The 16,814-nt window shown below is 42.6% G+C and overlaps 1 protein-coding gene across 5 annotated transcripts in view; it reads left to right on the top strand.

Annotated features, from left to right (window-relative positions):
* Positions 1–317: 317 nt before the first annotated feature.
* LOC141107930 (cdc42 effector protein 2-like) overlaps positions 318–16,814 on the top strand; it is a 46,200-nt gene continuing 29,703 nt past the window's right edge. Inside the window, exons 1-2 of one of the 5 annotated variants that reach the window (XR_012235988.1) lie at positions 318–707; positions 14,256–14,348. The gene's annotated coding sequence lies outside the window, so the exon portion shown is untranslated. The remainder of the gene's footprint in view (positions 708–14,255; positions 14,349–16,814) is intronic. The other 4 variants (XM_073599000.1, XM_073598999.1, XM_073598997.1 and 1 more) reach the window with 4 other exon arrangements.

Raw genomic sequence — 16,814 nt, 5'->3', positions numbered from 1 at the left:
GAATGAGGAATATTTGAGATGAATGTACATGTAAATATGGAGAAAAAAATAATGTGAGATGCGTCAATTAAAAAGAGGAATATACAAAATACTATCTCTACATTTATCAGATTGTGTTTTGCAATAGAGCTCTTTTAGAAATGCAAAACCGGTCTTAAATATACATGTAGGGATTGCCAGTAACTATAGAACTCTCTGTCTGATCCCATTTATCACATCCTATCAGTAGATCTCTTTGTATTGGCGAATCATTTCCAGGATATGATGAGTATCTGCACAGTATTTCTATGTCTAGCCATTGAGGGGTTACTGGGAATGTGATGTCACAGTCTTTAGGGATTCCATAGTCAGGGCAGGGGAAGGTGGATGTGCTGAGGCTCCTCCCTGGCTCTCTGTAGTGAATGAGTCAGAGCCTGGAGCCTGCTGTGTATGTGACAAGGAGGAGAGCAATCTGAAGGTTGGATAGCCTCATCTGTGTCAGGGACATCATCACAGGTACCCAGGAGCTGTCCATCCACATCACACCTCTGTATACAGCTCCCATCCAGGTCAGTGCTGATTCTACTCCATCAGGATTACTGCAGCAAGGCTGCAACATTCTACAGGGATGGCTGCAGAGGGATTAGGAAGGAGGCTGCCTCTATAGCAAATGCATTACAATCCTGCTTTTCTCTTTCTGGAAATACGCGATTTAAGGAGCATTTTAGGTAAACTAAATATCCCTATATGATAGAAGTATGCTTATTGCTTATAAATGATTTGTGCATCAGTATGTATATTTGTATACTTGCATCACACCTTGTACAATCCAAATATATAGAGAGAAAGAGAGAGAGTGTGTAATAGATATATATGTGTAATATACATGTGTGTATGTGTGTGTGTGTGTATGTATGTATATATATATATATATATACACACACATACACTGTGTATATATATATATATATATATATATATATATATATATATATATATATATATATATATATAGTATATGTGTGTATGTATATATGTATTTATATATATATATATATATATATATATATATATATATATATATATATATATATATATATATATAAAAAATACATATATACATACACACATATACTATATATATATATAAAAAAGCACCTTTGTGGTTGTGCGAATATTCCCAAAAAATGAGCATTTATCCATCTCATATGCTCATTAATTCTTTTTAGAAAATCAGATCGCTTTCTCTATGAAATGTGGGTAATTTATAGAGATTAATGAACAAAAAGGGCATATTGAAAAATGAGGATGTATGCCGTGTGTTTTCTCTGATCATTGCAGCCCCAATCCAGTGCCTGGTCATGATAAGATTACTTCTCCATTACAAAGGAGATTCATTACAAATCTGGAATAGTATACAGCTATAGCTGTCAACTGTTTTAAATTTGTATACAATGTATCTACAATAAGAAATATTTATTGTTTCTAAAAATGTTAATAGAGTGATCATTGGCAGCCCTTGGTGTGATGGTAAAGGTTTATTGAATACAGCTGTAGATACGCTTTATAAGGTCTTTAGAAAAAAAAGGATATGAAATCCTGCCAGGGTTCTAGAATTTGGGAATTGGATCTAATCATACGAATGAATGACGGAAGGTGACCAACCATGTGTGGAATCTTCCTCCAACTTTATACTTTGTAAATGTATACTGGGCTGTTTATAGATGTAATTGATATATGCACAGAGACACTGTAAAAGGTTAAACGTTGGTAACTGCAAGCTCTTTGGACTTCTCCCTCCACATTCAGTTTGCTGGGTTAACTTGTAATAATAGCAGCATATGGGGGCATTTGTTAGGATACTGAAGCATTTAAAAATAAGCCCAATTAGTTAGCTTTAATTTTTTTAACTTTGCCAGAAATATGAAGAGATTGACGTAAAATTTCACTGATCTATGTTGGTGAAAACAATGACTTTCTTTCCACCAGTTTGTGTACATGAAGCTTGTAGTATGTAACTACCAAGGAAATCAGTAATGGTCACACAATCACATGTGTAGTTTACACTCTGGAAGAGTTCACTTTCCATTTCTAGAGGGTGCGTGGGAGCAGAAAACATTATTGTACTCAATGAATGTGTTGTGGTTGCATATGCAGTAAATTAAAGGGTAACTTCACTTTTAGAATATTAGCCTTCAAAATTGTATGCAGGGAAACCATACGACTTTGCTAATATAACCTCTTTGCTCCGTCGTAATTTTCTCTGTGCTTTAAGAGCTGTCATCACAGGCCCAGGCCCACATTGCTTACATTCAGCTTGTCTGTTGTCTGCATTGTAGCTGCAGACAGGACTGTTACCAAAGAAGTCTCCACACACTTATTTCATTTAATGAACTCATTGCTTAGAGACTAAATGATATCTGTGCTGCACTGCGCCCATGTAATCAGTGGAGAAACAGATCACAAACTTCTGGACAAAGGCAGTCCCTGCAGAAGTTCAGGCCAAGTGTGCGAAACAGAAGACACCTCTATATGGATCCCTGATACATTCATTTTTCTCAGGCTCAATGTGAACAATTGTCCATTTTACAGTGTAGCTAAAAATGGAGAAAAGACATACAGTATGTAAGGTGCCATGTCTGACTTCCTATGAAAACACTTGTTTCCTGGCTGTAATGCTAAATCAGTAGATTTTTTTTCACTGACCCATAACAAGTATACTGATCAGGAGTTCTCACTTTCCGGATCTGCATGTTTATTCTAGGTCAGTAACTCCGACAGTACTGAAGTCAGAGGCATGAAGGCAGGCCGTGAAACCAGCATTTTCAGAAGGAGGTCCGCATTAGCAGTCTACATACCTTGTATTTCTTCCTTTACATATTTCCTTCCAGCAAGAGTTGCTTCTTTCATCAGATTGTGATTTGTTACTCCAGTGATCAAATAAGTGAAGTACAGCATAGAAATGATCATTTATCAGTCTCAGCAGTGAAGGTACTGAGTCCAAAAAAAAAAAAAAAAAAGATGCAAAGGCCTTCCTTGTTCTCATTCCTGTTCTTTTGTGAACACACAGACAGGCTAGAAGTAAACAATGCAATGTTTACGTTATATTTGCAAAGTTGCCTGGAATATGTATATATATATATATATATATATATATATATATTATCAAAGTAAGATTTTATCTGCATTAAAAGCATATTTATAGCCTTAGCCTTAGAAGGGGCTTTAGGGAAAACACAAGACTGTCACATCAGCTCCAAACATTTGTATGTTATTATATTTTCCAAGAAATTACATTTATGTATGACTTCTCATGAGCTATAATGCAAGATCTAAGCCCAGGGGGGGTCTAAAACAGGGGTCTCAAACTCAGTTTCATTGCTGGCCGCATCAGCAGTATGGTTGTCCAGTGCAGAGTTCAGGAGTGCTTTACGCACAGAGTGCAGAGTTCAGGGGTGTGCCATGTGCAGAGTTCAGGGGTGTGCCATGCACAGAGTGCAGAGTTCAGGGGTGTGCTATGCACAGAGTGCAGAGTTCAGGGGTGTGCTATGCACAGAGTGCAGAGTTCAGGGGTGTGCTATGCACAGAGTGCAGAGTTCAGGGGTGTGCTATGCACAGAGTGCAGAGTTCAGGGGTGTGCCATGCACAGAGTGCAGAGGTGTGCCATGCACAGAGTGCAGGGGTGTGCCATGCACAGAGTGCAGAGTGCAGGTGTGTGCCATGCACAGAGTGCAAAGTTTGGGGGTGTGCTATGCACAGAGTGCAAAGTTTGGGGGTGTGCTATGCACAGAGTGCAGAGTTTGGGGGTGTGCTATGCACAGAGTGCAGAGTTTAGGGGTGCATTATGTACAGGGTGTAGGGCACAGGAGTGTGTTACGTGCAGAGTGTGCTGTGTACAAAGTGGAAGGGTTTAGGGGTGCACTATGCACAGTTTGCAAACCCCCCCTAAAGCTTAAGCTGGCCATACACCTATAGATTATCTGCAGATTTTCTATGGTTAGATGGAAAAAGTGGGAGATTCCTCCATCCACACAGTTTAGCGAACATGGAGAAATCTGTTGCACTTTTTCCATCTAACCATAGAAAATCTGCAGATAATCTATAGGTGTATGGCCAGCTTTACTCTCATCTCTACTCTCTCCTACCTGCCCCGGCTCTAGTACCCCCCTGTTAGTTGGCTTTGCCTCACCTTGCAGGGAGATTGTTCTCTCTCTCTCTCTCAGATTCTGACAGAGATCTGTCCCTGCCGTGCCTCACCGTGAGTGTGTACAGGGATCTGTTAGATCCAGGAGCTGCTGAGAGCAAAGCTGTCCCTTGTAAATTCAGAAGACTTCTGTGTTTACAAGTGACAGTGGTGAGTGGAAGTGGAGGGTGAGAGTTAAAGGTGGTAGAATGGAGTTTTGCCACATTCCGACTGCAAAACTGGGTACGAAGGCCACATGACAAGGCCTGGCGGAGTGGAATCGGCCTGCGGGCCTTGTGTTTGACATATGTGGTCTAGAAGGTTCAGCTGTAATGAAGTGACAGGGCCATAGTTAAAGGAAAAGTATTTTTTTGGAAAGCATTTTTGAAATATTATAGCCACCTTTACCCAAAGAAATTTTTTACACAACTTTTACATTTTCTACAAGTTTGCTCTTATATTGCCCAATATTTTTGTCACTGCTTCCAGTTCAGCCTGGATCCCCCCTTAGAACGCAGGGCCCGCATTTCTTGTTCCACCTGCGCTATTGCTATCGCTCCTCAAGCCTTCACTTATTATATAAAATTTGTGCACCCGAAGGACTGAACTAGGCCAATAAATGCTTTTGAATCAGTCATGAGGGGCATCTATTCAGATTTTGTGCCAGGGACCGTTAGTTATATCATTCCCCAAAGACCGAGTGAAATTAATGCAGAGTGCACTTTTCCCATGGGTTTTTGCATGAGTTAACTGCTCATTTTGCCAAGGGGCGATCAAAAAGCTGTATACTCACTCACCCAATCCTCCGCTCCAGCGGCAAACGGCGCTCCCCCATGTTCTGACATCTTCACGTCCAGAGCAGGTCTATGGGAGTGATGACATCAGAAACAGTCAATTTCCTGACTGGGAAAGTGCTGGGAGGATCGGAGGATCAGGTAAGTATATTTCCGCTTTCCTCTCACCTAGACACAAACGAGCAGGTAACACGGCCCATCAACAGCATCTAGTCATAGAATAATTTGCAGCAGGTTGGAAAATCTGTGTGCGAAGAATGCTACCAAGGCCAAGATATGCTTGTTGAAGCTAACCACTGCTTGATCTGATTGTCTGAACTCTGGGCAAATTTTTTTCCTGTACACAGCCCCACTGCATGGGAAAAAAAATTTGCCCAGAGTTCAGATTTAAGACAATCAGATCATGCAGTGGGTCAACAGTGACAACAAGCATACCTTGGCCTTGGCAGCATTCTTCGCACACAGATTTTCTAATCTGCTGGAAATCTGTCTATGACTAGATGCTGATCCATGTTATTCACTGTCTATGTGCTTTGGCCCTTGAAGAGTGAAATTGGGGGATCCAGCATACAGCTCCAACACAGCTTCTTTGTAGAAGAATCAGTTATCAGACAATAGCTTTTCCAACCCATTTGAATAGTCATGTCCCTTCAGAGCCGTTGGATGGAGCTGTTTGCAGGTACCATAAACTGCAGATGGTTGGTTGACAAAACCAAAAGCATTTAAATGAAGCTGTGTTCATACAATGTTCGAAGTTCGGCTGAAATTTGCTTAGTGGGTGCCCCAGTCAGCCACCTCCTATCTGAAAAATCAAAGGAGTCGGGTATAAAATTGTCAGCATCCTTTCAGAAGCAGCCACTGTTTTGGCCATTCTGACAGCTGCCAGCGGCTGTCAGAATACAATAGCCCAATAAGAAGATTCGTCCATCAGCCCTGTATAGGCTTAAAAAAAAAAAAAATTGAATGATGTATTGCCTGTCTAAGAGGACCCTAATCCTATATATATGGCAAACTGTATACCTACAGTATGTTTCCCTAGAACAATAGCGCTACAATAAATAAATACAATTCTGAAATTAAAGGATCGCTAAGTAGACACTGTATGCTGTTTACACAGTTCCAATATCTGAAGGTTTCATAACGGGGTATTACTCCAATAACAAGCAATCAGAAATGACCTCTCAATAACACCGACCTGCCTCTATTATGTACTTAGTTATTGAGTAACGTGTGTGTGTGGTCTTGTGCCAGGTAATTTTGGGTCTGGAATTTCAGGGTCACAGGGGCACATTTTTTCCTTTACTAAATCACGGTACTTAGAAATCCCCTGATATTGTGTAATATTTCCTGGTATGATTCATTATAAACCAGCAGTGATTGTTCTTGGTTAGACTAACCCTCAGGCACGTACGTAGCCAAGTATTATGAGCTGTCAGTGATGTCACGTCTTGGATGTCGTCTCCACAGACCAGTGCTGTCAAGTGTAATGATATTGGGATTTTCAGAAAAAAATGCGTTTATTCTACCTATTAATAAATAAATGAATTTAGAGCTGTCTATTCATAGTAATTTGACTAAAGTATTGTTTGCTAGTGGCAGTGGTATTATGCAGGGATTAACATTTATTTTATTTATTTCAGGTACTTAAATAGCGCTGTCAATTTACACAGTGCTTTACATATACATTGTACATTCACATCAGTCCCTACCCTCAAGGAGCTTACACTCTAAGGGCCCTTTCACACTGGGGCGGGGTTGGTGGAAAAACCGCTCGTCTGTATGCTGTTCCGACGCACCAAAAACGACGCATGCTCAGAAGCAAGTACGAGACGAAGCTACTGGCTGTTGAACTTCTGTTTTCTAGTCCCGTCGTACGTGTTGTACGTCACCGCGTTCTGGACGGTCAGAATTTATTGTGACCGTGTGTACGCAAGACAGCTTGAGCGGAATTCCATCGGAAAAACCTTCAGAGTTTACTCCGATGCAAAACCGGTCGTGTGTACAGGGCATTAGCCTCTATTTGGATTGCACTTATCATGGTGCTACGATACCAGCCATTTGAGGACTTGAATGTTCAGTTGAGAGCACACTGGTAACTGTAATGCCGCGTACACACGGTCTGAATTTCCAAAACAAATGTTGGATGGGAGCTTGTTGTCGGAAATTCCGACCGTGTGTATGCTCCATCGCACATTTGTTGTCGGAATTTCTGACAACAAAAATTTGAGAGCTGGTTCTCAAATTTTCCGACAACAAAATCCGTTGTCGGAAATTCCGAACGTGTATACACAATTCCGACGCACAAAATTCCACGCATGCTCGGAATCAAGCAGAAGAGCCGCACTGGCTATTGAACTTAATTTTTCTTGGCTCGTCGTAAGTGTTGTACGTCACCGCGTTCTTGACGTTCGGAATTTCCGACAACATTTGTGCGACCGTGTGTATGCAAGACAAGTTTGAGCCAACATCCGTCGGAAATAAATTCAGGATTTTGTTATCGGAATGTCCGATCGTGTGTACGCGGCACAACAGTTATCTCCAGAGGCATGCCTTGAATGTAACTGTTTTGGGAAACAGTTAAATCAAGGGGTTTAACCACTTGCCTACTGGGCACTTTCACCCTCTTCCTGCCCAGGCCAATTTTCAGCTTTTCCTACTGTCGCACTTTGAATGACAATTGCACGGTCATGCAACACTGTACCCATTTGAAATTGGTATCATTTTTTTGAGACAGATAGAGCTTTCTTTTGGTGGTATTTAATCACCACTGTTTTTTTTTTTTTAAACAAAAAAAGTTTTTCTTATAAAATTTCTGTTCACAGTGTTTCTGTTATAAAATTTTCTGAATAAGTAATTTTTCTCCTGCATAATGGGCACTGATGAGGCTGCACTGATATGTGGCACTGATAGGTGGCACTGACAGGCCTCACTGATGGGCACTGATAGGCACTGAGTGGCAGCACTTGTTGGCACTGTAGGGGCTGCACTGATGATCAGTGCCCTGAATATCAGTGTAGATGCCTTCTGGGTGAATTTTCTGGTTATCGGCTCTCCTCTCCACCGTGTGGCAAACTGTGTCCAATCACAGCTGATTGCAGTGTAAACAGGATTTGCCTGTTATTGGCAGTCCTCTCCTCACGCTGACAGCAGGTGAGGACTGCCAATAACCAGCAAATCCTGTTCACACTGCGATCAGCTGTGATTGGACACAGCTGGTCACACTGTAAAGAGCTGCTGTGATTGGCTCTTTACCCCGTTCTGTGATCAGCTGTGTCCGAAGGACATGGCAAACACAGATATATGCTGATGCACGCTGCAGGGGGCACGCAGGAAGCGCGATCACAATGTGAGCTCACGCTGTAGCCTTCTTTCGGCTATAGCATGGGCAGGATGTGGTTAATCCTGTTTTAAAGTGTTTTCTTTTAATCTTTTAAATCGATGAGTTTAGTTCCTCTTTAGGATTTACTGCTGCTCACGGGCTCTGGGCTTCAGCAAAATGGTAGCCTCCAGCAAGAAGAAAACAGGAACAATGCTGCAATTTACACACACAATAATTTTGGTAGCATAATTATTAATGTGGAATGTATGGAATGTATGTTCCTTGCTAAATAACATTTTTTTTTTATCAAGTTGTTATGGGTATAGCTCCACTTTAAGCAGTCCCAGGAATGTAACGTTTGTCTAGGATTGATCCTGAGAATATAGCAGAGCACTTCCTGGTATAGGAACAGATGTCTACATATCCTAGGTGAATCTGCAGTATGAGATCTCAGGCGCTGCTGCCTCTGACTGCTAGTTTTAGGAGATCTGAAGTGAGATTTGGTCACGTCACTGTTCTGCTCACTGTTCTCCTTGCTGGAGGCTCTGACATGAGGAAGCAAATCCCTACCCCTACTAAGATGTCTGTATTTGATACAGACACAGTGTAGAACAATTCTTAGTAAGAGAAAATATCAGCTGCAGGGAGACAATAAGCAATACTCTTGACTAGATCTTTGTCCTCTGGGTGAAGCTTGCAGAGTTCACTTTCTCTTTAACCTCAGCCCTTTAAGTGGTTTCCGGGAGGCAGGGCGGGGTTTATGATCATGTGACTGGCTGTCAGGGCGATCACATGATCGGAAAGCTCCTGACCACCAGCTGAGAGGCAGCATATTTGCATGCTGTCGGCGTCTAGGGGTTAAAAAAAGTACTATAGTCTGATGTTTTTTGAGATACGTGTGCAAGTTTTACTGTACCATGTGTAGGGTTGACTAAGGATCAGCCACACGAGTGGTAGGCACTCTTAGATCAGCTTAGATTTCCACAGTGCATCTCACCAAATATTTGATATGATCGGGCAGTACTGTGTATTTTTATGTGACCGAGCCTCTAAAGTTGTATCAAGAATACTACCAAGCTGTGTCATATCTGAAGGCATACAGTGTTGTCTCTGCTCAATTATATTCATACATGTCTGAAATGCAATGCCGGAGGTCAAAGCTTATAGTTCCTCCGTAACTATGCCAGTATGTATAGTAGACTATTTAATGACTCAATTGAAAAGTGAAGCACAAGGATATCAGCTTCTGCAGTTGTACATATGTTTGTGTGTGTGTGCCATACAGCTGCCTGATGGTATTCACATTCATTGCATAGACCAAGAGGATTTAAGTCGCAAGCTTTGTTCCCCCAGGGTCTAGTGACTTCAGATGACATAAATAAACATACAGTTGAGATGCGTGAGCAATAATAAACACAGGGACATCGGGCAGTGGTGGCTGGTGAAGCTTTAGGATAGACCTGCCCTTCCTTTTTGACCCCTCCCACTTTGCATAAGCCCCACCCCTTATAAAAGCCACCCACTCCATCCCCTGTATTCCACTTGCTTCCACCATTGTGTCAAGAGTATACAGCCCCAGAATCACAGGACAGAGTATATGACTCAGCCTCACAGATCAAGGTATACAGATCAGCATTACAGATCAGGGTATACAGATCATGGAATACAGCTCAGGGTGTACAGTTAAAGGTATACAGATCGGGGAGTACAGCTCAGGGTGTACATACATATATATATATATATATATATATATATATATATATATATATATATATATATATATATGTTTTATATAAAGGTATTGACTTTTACCTTACTGTAATCTGAAAACATAAAACCCTACTTTAAGTTTATCTCTCAAAGGGTCAATTCACTAAGAGTTAAATAATGGCAAATAAAGTGCGGTAAAATAGCTCTTGAGTTAAGTCAGTTTTGAAAGTGCAATTAACGAAGAATTTTGCGTTAAATAACAAATGCGGTGTTTGATCCATTGAGCGGTTTCCCCCCTTTCCTGACCTGCCGGGCTGCATGCTTGGATAAGGGTCTGGTATGGATTTTGGGGGGGCCCATGCTGGTTTTGTGTCATAATTTTTAATTTCTGGCATTTTTTTTTATTCAGCTGTCAGCGGGGAACCCTGACAGCTAATGAGTCATCCATTGTTAAGGGGGGGGCCCACACGCTGTTTCTGACAAATACCGCATGTGAAACCACCAGCAAAACCCTGGTCATAAATATTGCAAGTTTTTTTACTCTCTGTTCCACTTGTGAATTGGACTTAAGAGATTACCACGTGTTTTTTTGCCGTTATTTACCGTCACATTTTTCATTTTGCGGTAAATATCGCATAATCGTTATTTATTTTTTTGGTGAATTGGACTTTATTTTCCTGTATGCAATAATTTATGCAAATGAACTTTCGCATGTGGTGAACTTTAGTGAATTGACCTCAAAGAGTTCTATACTAGGGGATTCTGATACAACCTTGTACTTTGATGTTAAAGATTAATTCCAAGTATGGAAATCTTATGCGTAGTTATATTAGTCAAACTTGGACCGATGTACCTATGTACTTATATACCATACCTGACCAGTGATCCTGCGTGAATTAAAAGCATTCTCTGATTGGAGTAGGTGGAGAGTGTGACATCACCACCCTGCCTCTCTTTACCTCGTCCAATCAGAGAAAGCTTTGCATTCATTAAGAATATGGCATGCATTCTTTGAATGGTTCCTGTGCTGAGTGGCTGACCTCCTGTGTTCACAATGCATCAGGCCGGCCACTCATCACAGGACCCGGAAGCCAGTGGGGATCACTGGAGTGGTGGTATCTACTTCAGTGATTTTCATCTTGCCGGGGCATTGGCCAGGTATGGTATATACATAGTTATTAAGCTGTAATAATGTAACTATGTGTAAAATATCCATACCTGGAATTCATCTTAAAGAATATGCAGGGAAGTCAGACACTTAGCATCCCTAACAGGCCACGTATTATACATAACTCCCAAAGCGTAATACTGATTTTCATATAAATGCGATGTCATAGGGGGCGCACGGACTGCTTAAAGGAGTAGCAAAACCTGGTGCTGCGCACCTTACATTTAGCATCCTGTCCACCAGAACATCGGGGGGGGGGGTGCTGGGGTCAGAGCCGCGAGCAGGGGAGTGACTGTCAGAGGCTGTACCCTGGTCTGTATTCCCTGATCTGTAGTATACCTTTATCTGTACACCCTGATCTGTATACCTTTATCTGTACACCCTGATCTGTATACCTTTATCTGTATACCCTGATCCGTATACCCTGATCTTTGATCTGCACACCCTGATCTGTATACCTTTGATCTGTACACCCTGATCTGTATACCTTTGATCTGTACACCATGATCTGTACACCCTGATCTGTATACCTTTATATATACAAACAGTATACACCGATCAGCTGTAACATTATGATTATCCACCTAATATTGAGTAGGTCCCCCTTTTGCTGTCAAAACAGCCCTGACCCATTGCAGCGTGGATGCCACTAGACCTCTGAAGGTATGCTGTTTTATCTTGCACAAGTCGTCAGTAGCAGATCCTTTAAGTTCTGATAGTTGCGAGGCAGGGCTTTCATGGATCAGACTTGTTTTTCCAGCATATCCCATAGATGCTTGATGGGTTGAGATCTGGAAAATTTGGAGGACAAATCAACACCTCAAACTTCTTGTGTTCCTCAAATCATTGTTTAACCACTTGCCACCCGCCATATAGCAGAATGACGGCTGGGAAGTGGTTTCAACATCCTGACTGGACGTCATATGACATCCTCAGGGGCGCGCTTCGCGGCGATCGGTGTTGTGGTGTGTCAATCTGACACACCGCAACTCCGGTCTAGGTAAAGAGTCTCTGACGGATCACAATGTAAATAGGAAGGGCCGGTGATCGGCTTTTCCTCACTCATGTCTGACAGATGCGAGTAGAGGAGAGCCAATCGGCTGCTCTCCTGACAGGGGGGGTCTGTGCTGATTGTTTATCAGCACAGCCCCCCTCGGATCCCACCTAGGACCACCATCATGCCGCCCAGGACCACCAGGATGGCCAGCCACACTGGACCACCAGGTATGCCCCCCTAGACCCCCAGGGAAATACTAATCTGTGCCCAGGCAGCTGCCAATCAATGCCCAGGCAGCTGCCAATCAGTGCTCACTCACAATGCCTACCACTGCCAGTGCCACCAGGGATGCCTATCATTGCCTCATATCAGTGCCGCGTATCAGTGCCCAGCAGTGCCACCTATCAGTGGGCAGCAGTGCCGCCTATTAGTGCCACCCATAAGAACCCATCTTTGCAGCCATTCAGTGCCCATCTGTGTCGCCCATCAGTGCCCATCAGTGCCCACCAGTGCCACCCATGAGTGCCCATCAGTGCCGCCTATCAATGCCCATAAGTTCTGCATATCAGTGCCGCCTACCAGTGCCCATCAGTGCCGCATATGAATGCCCATCGTCAGTGCCCATTGGTGCCACCTCATCGGTGCCGCCTTATCAGTGCCCATCAGTGAAAGAAAAAACTTACTTATTTACAAAATTTTATAACAGGAACAAAGGCAAAACTTTTCTTTTTTTCAAAATTTTCAGTCTTTTTTTATTTGTTTAGCAGAGGTGATCAAATACCACCAAAAGAAAGCTCTATTTGTGGGAACAAAATGATAAAAATTTAGTTTGGGTACAGTGATGGATGACCGAGCAATTGTCATTCAAACTGCGACAGCACTGAAAGCTGAAAATTGGTCTGGGCAGGAAGGTGTATAAGTGCCTGTTATTGAAGTGGGTAAAGTGATTGTAAATGATCACCTTGTAAAACAACCCCTTTGGTTTAAAACATAAATGACAGGCAAAACATGCTTGTATAGATATAAAAAAAACCATTATAAATACATTTTTTCCCTTTTTTATAAGTGATCACATTCCCTCTGTTCTCAGCTGCATAAGAGCTGGGAGGAGAAACAGCAGCACACTGAGCTTCCTAGTGAATGGCTGCACAGTGGGGGGTGTCAGGACAAGTCTGATCATTGGAGGAGAGTACACTGAATTCCCAGTATAGCTAGAGAACTGACCAGGCTGTGTTCTCCTGCTTAGTGTGGTCAGTTTTTATTAGGAAAGCAAGGGGACTGACAGGAACACCAGAGATTTCACACAAAGGAAGGCATACAAAGAGAACAGAATACTTTCTCATACAAGTACATGGTACAGCAGGCATATATCAGGAATATGAAGTGTAGGGCTAACAAACAATTTAAGCTTTTTTGCAGTGTGGCAGGGTGCATTATCCTGCTGAGAGAAGCCACTGCCATCATGGAATACCGTTTCTATGAAGGGGTGCACTTGGCCAGCAACAATGTTTAGGTAGGTGATGTGTATCGAATAACATCCACGTGACTGGTGGGACCCAAAGTTTCCCAGCAGAACATTTCCCAAAGCATCACACTGCCTCCACCGGCTTGCCTTCTTCCCAGACTGCATCCTGGTGCCATCTCTTTCCCAAGTAAGTGGCTCACACCCACCCAGCCATCCACGTGATGTAAAAGAAAAAGTGATTCGACCAGGTCGCCTTCTTCCATTGCTCCGTGGTCCAGTTCTGATGCTTACATGCCCATTATAGGTACTTTGGCTGTGGACATGGGTCAGCATGGGCACCCTGACCAGTCCGCGGCTATGCAGCTTCATATATTGTATAACAAACTGCAAAGCCCATTTTATCTGCTTGCAACACATCAGCTTCATGGGCAACATGCTTACTTGATGCCTTATATATCCCACCAACATTTAGAAGCTATTGTAACAAGATAATCCATACTTGTCTGTGATTTTGATGTAATGGCTGATCGGTGTATATGTATATATGTATATCACATGACAAAAAACTAGCCTTTGTTCACATGATTTCTAGTAAAGAAAAGGATCTGCTCAACTTAATTCTGCTTCTCTTCTATAAAAGACATCACATGACCAAGGGCCGATTGCCGGCATCGGCGGTCGAAGCCCAGTGAAGAAATCGGCCATGTGAGGACACCGCTGGATCATGGGACAGGTGAGTCTCTATTTATGAAATATTTACAGTTTTTGTAGCTGCTGACTTTGAATTTTTCAGAATATGACTGAAGCACCTCTTTAACCACTTAGCGACCCCTCTATAGCAGTTTTATTGCTACAGGGTGGCCACTGTGCGCAGGATCACGTATATATATATATATATATATATATATATATATATATATATATATATATATATATATGTGTGCAGTATCTCACAAAAGTAAGTACACCCCTCACATTTTTGTAAATATTTTATTCTATCTTTTCATGTGACAACACTGAAGAAATGACACTTTGCTACAATGTAAAGTAGTGAGTGTACAGCTTGTATAACAGTGTAAATTTTCTGTCCCATCAAAATAACTCAACACACAGCCATTAATGTCTAAACCGTTGGCAACAAAAGTGAGTACACCCCTAAGTGAAAATGTCCAAATTGGGCCCAATTAGCCATTTTCTCTCCCCGGTGTCATGTGACTTGTTAGTGTTATAAGGTCTCAGGTGTGAATGGGGAGCAGGTGTGTTAAATTTGCGTGTTATCGCTCTCACTCCCTCATACTGGTCACTGGAAGTTCAACATGGCACCTCATGGCAAAGAACTCTCTGAGGATCTGAAAAAAAAGAATTGTTGCTCTATATAAAGATGTCCTAGGCTATAAGAAGATTGCCAAGACCCTGAAACTGAGCTGCAGCATGGTGGCCAAGACCATACAGCGGTTTAACAGGACAGGTTCCACTCAGAACAGGCCTCACCATGGTCGACCAAAGAAGTTGAGTGCACATGTTCAGCTTCATATCCAGAGGTTGTCTTTGGGAAAAAGACGTATGAGTGCTGCCAGCATTGCTACAGAGGTTGGAGGGGGTCAGCCTGTCAGTGCTCAGACCATGCACCGCACACTGCATCAAATTGGTCTGTGTGGCTGTCATTCCAGAAGGAAGCCTCTTCTAAAGATGACGCACAAGAAAGCCCGCAAACAGTTTGCTGAAGACAAGCAGACTAAGGACAAGGAGTACTGGAACCATGTCCTGTGGTCTGATCAGACCAAAATAAACTTATTTGGTTCAGATAGTGTCAAGCGTGTGTGGCGGCAACCAGGTGAGGAATACAAAGACAATGTGTCTTAACTACAGTCAAGCATGGTGGTGGGAGTGTCATAGTCTGGGGTTGCATGAGTGCTGCCGGGACTGGGGAGCTACAGTTCATTGAGGGAACCATGAATGCCAACATGTACTGTGACATACTGAAGCAGAGCATGATCCCCTCCCTTTGGAGACTGGGCCGCAGGGCAGTATTCCAACATGATAAGGACCCCAAACACCCCTCCAAGACAACCACTGCCTTGTTAAAGTAGCTGAGGGTAAAGGTGATGGACTGGCCAATCATGTCTGCAGACCTAAACCCTATTAAGCATCTGTGGGGCATCCTCAAACAGAAGGTGGAGGAGTGGAAGAGGACTCCAGTGGCAATCTGTAAAGCTCTGGTGAACTCCATCACCAAAATAGTGGTGGCCACACAAAATATTGACACTTTGGGCCCAATTTGGGCATTTTCACTTAGGGGTGTACTTACTTTTGTGGCCAGCGGTTTAGACACAAACGGTTGTGTTGCATTAGTTTGAGGGGACAGCAAATTTACACTTTTATACAAGCTGTACATTTGCTACTTTACGTTGTAGCAAAGTGTCATTTCTTCAGTGTTGTCACATAGTTACATAGTTACATAGTAGGTGAGGTTGAAAAAAGACACAAGTCCATCAAGTCCAACCTATGTGTGTGATTATGTGTCAGTATTACATTACATATCCCTGTATATTGCGGTCATTCAGGTGATTATCTAATAGTTTCTTGAAGCTATCAATGCTCCCCGCTGAGACCACCGCCTGTGGAAGGGAATTCCACATCCTTGCCGCTCTTACAGTAAAGAACCCTCTACGTAGTTTAAGGTTAAACCTCTTTTCCTCTAATTGCAATGAGTGGCCACGAGTCTTATTAAACTCTCTTCTGCGAAAAAGTTTTATCCCTATTGTGGGGTCACCAGTACAGTATTTGTAAATTGAAATCATATCCCCTCTCAAGCGTCTCTTCTCCAGAGAGAATAAGTTCAGTGCTCGCAACCTTTCCTCATAACTAAGATCCTCCAGACCCTTTATTAGCTTTGTTGCCCTTCTTTGTACTCGCTCCATTTCCAGTACGTCCCTCCTGAGGACTGGTGCCCAGAACTGGACAGCATACTCCAGGTGCGGGCGGACCAGAGTCTTGTAGAGCGGGAGAATTATCGTTTTATCTCTGCAGTTGATCCCCCTTTTAATGCATGCCAATATTCTGTTTGCTTTATTAGCAGCAGCTTGGCATTGCATGCCGTTGCTGAGCCTATCATCCACTAGGACCCCCAAGTCCTTTTCCATCCTAGATTCCCCCAGAGGTTCTCCCCCCAGTGTATAGATTGCATTCATATTTTTGA

This window comes from Aquarana catesbeiana, linkage group LG09, assembly GCF_042186555.1.
Source record: "Aquarana catesbeiana isolate 2022-GZ linkage group LG09, ASM4218655v1, whole genome shotgun sequence".
NCBI classification, from domain to species: Eukaryota; Metazoa; Chordata; class Amphibia; order Anura; family Ranidae; genus Aquarana; species Aquarana catesbeiana.
Note: the sequence above shows the minus strand (reverse complement) of the source record. Positions and strands in the feature narration are given on the sequence as shown.